This window comes from Corvus brachyrhynchos, unplaced genomic scaffold, assembly GCF_000691975.1.
Source record: "Corvus brachyrhynchos isolate BGI_N302 unplaced genomic scaffold, ASM69197v1 scaffold1013, whole genome shotgun sequence".
Classification (NCBI taxonomy): domain Eukaryota; kingdom Metazoa; phylum Chordata; class Aves; order Passeriformes; family Corvidae; genus Corvus; species Corvus brachyrhynchos.
In genome coordinates this window covers 25112-27358 of record NW_008236958.1, presented here as the reverse complement: position 1 = coordinate 27358, position 2247 = coordinate 25112, and the positions used below count along the sequence as shown (strand labels likewise).

Below are 2247 nucleotides of genomic sequence, written 5' to 3'. Positions count from 1 at the left end.
GCGGGGGCGTGTGGCCGGGGTGGGGGAGAGCCTGAAGGGCCGGGGCGGTGGGAGGCCGTGAAGGGATGAGGTGCTGCAGAGTCCCTGATGGGACAAGGCAGTGGGAAGGCACAAGGGGGATGTTGAGGGAGTGGGTGGCAGGAGGCTCCAAGGGGACAGAAGGCTGGGGTGGTGGGAAGGCCTGAGGAATTGGGTGTCAAGAGGCCCCCAGGCAGCCGCCTCGTTCCTGCTGCCCGGCTGCTCTGGCGCTTTCCCGAAGCGTCTCCCAGGCCTGCGGCAGAAGCCCTGGAGGCTGGGCCTCAGAAGGAGGGTGGGGGCACTCCCGAGGCCCTGAGGATGGGCTGGCTGGGAACAAGGAGGCCAAGGCCCCCTGCTGGGGCACGGGACAAGCTTGTGGGAAGTCAGATAACCTGAGATTTTACCCCCAAAATGTTCTTTCTGTCCCCTAAAGTTTACCTCAGGTTTTGTCACAAAATTTTCCCTGGGCTCTCTACAAATTACCTCAGACTTTTCCTCAAAAGCAATTTTATTCCCTAGAGATCACCTCAAATTTTCCCGCCAAAACGTCCACCACATGTGCTCCACAGATTACCTCTGATTTCATTCTCCCAGTCCAGTGATTACCTCAACTTTAACCCCCAATTATTCATTCTGTTCCCTACAGGTGACACCAGGTAATTCCAGCATTCCTCCGCTATGAAGTTCTCTCCCTTTAAGCTCCTTCAGGTTTACCTTCCACAAACTGAAACACCCTCTAGTCCTGTGCAAACACTGCCCCATCGTCCTCTGTGTGGCTCAGGGCAGGGCTGCCCCAGGGCCTCTCCCACACCGCTTATGGAAGCCTGCCCGGCACCTCGCCGAGAGGGGTGGACACAGCGGGTTCGAGTTCCCGCCCCGTGGCTGAGGGGACGGCGGGGTGGGAAACCACCCCCCTTCGGCACGGAGGAGGCGGCGCCAGCACAGTGGGGAACCGCCCAGCCCTCCCGTGTCCCTCAGGGCGCGCCCACGTCCCTTCAGCGGCCCTCGCGTACCTTCAGCGACCGGCACGGCCGCTCAGCAACACGCGGCATGCCCGTCTCCCCCTACAGTGACCCTCATGTTCCCTCAGTGACTCCGACATACCCTCAGGAACAAGCCAGACACCCGCATCCCCTCAGTGACCCCCACGTCGCCTCAGTGGCATGCAGGGCACCCGCACGCCCTTCAGAGACCTTCATGACATCTTTAGTAGTTATATTTTCAAAAATCAGTTGGCTGCAGAAATATTAATTGCTCCCTGGTATTTAATGCTTCACGCTGCTTCTGTGGTAAATCACTACAGCAAATGGGTTCAGCCTTGATCTGATGGAGCAGCAGAACTGAAGAAGCAGCAGATGCTGAGTAAAAGTAGGGACTCCTGTGGCTGAGGTTCAAGGCTGGAGGGAAGCACGTTGTTGTGTGTAGAGGAGATGGCCCGGTTCACAAGCTCAGGCTTTGCTGCTAGAGGATCCTGCTTTGCTCTTGCTGGAGGCCATTCCCTACCAATGCATGGCCCTCCATTGTTCCTGCATCACGTCTGCTGGACCTGTGGCAACAAGTGTGTTCCATGTCCATGTGACAGCAGAAAAGGGCAGGACATGCCTGCTTCCAGGGCCTGTCTTGGCTGCTCCTTCAGGGTGCTGGCACCATCATCAGAGACACAGAACAGCTTCTCCTCTCAGAGCTATCCCTATCCTCTGCGCTTCCCCAGGTGTCTCCCTTGATGTTCCCTGGGGAACCTCCCTGTTTTAAGCCGCCCATTGCCCTGCTCAGCAGGGACGCAGTTGTGTTTGGACGTGAGCTGCCACAGCCAGACACGCAGCAACTGGAATGTTGAATATCAGAGGCTGGGCCGATTCTTTTATTTCCAGAATGCAAGAAAGACAAGGCGAAAGAAAAGTACAAGGAAACTTCACAGTGTCTCAGTAGAATCTCTTTGTCCTGCGAAACTCAGCAGCTGATGCTGTTCTGGTGCTACTGCTAATCCCTTCCATGATAAAATTCATTCCAGGAAGGAGCAACATCTCGTGTCAGATGCCAAGTGTTGCCCCCAGTTGCTCCAGGTGCTCCTGCCAACAGCCCCCTGCAGGAAGCAGCACAGCCCCCAATGCACCTTGGCTTTGGCTGCCCTCTGGCAGAGAACAGGTCTCTGGGGCAGGAGACGGGCACCAGCGCTGCCAGGGCTCAGGGGGTGGCAGGGCTGCTTCGGAGGGGACTCTGCCACACCTG

General features: G+C 57.3%; 1 long non-coding RNA gene across 1 annotated transcript in view; it reads right to left on the bottom strand.

Moving 5' to 3' along the window:
• Window positions 1–1887: 1887 nt before the first annotated feature.
• The window catches only part of LOC108445231, a 1381-nt gene continuing 1021 nt past the window's right edge, over window positions 1888–2247 (bottom strand). The window contains exon 2 of the long non-coding RNA XR_001860005.1: window positions 1888–2244. This is a non-coding gene — a long non-coding RNA (uncharacterized LOC108445231). The remainder of the gene's footprint in view (window positions 2245–2247) is intronic.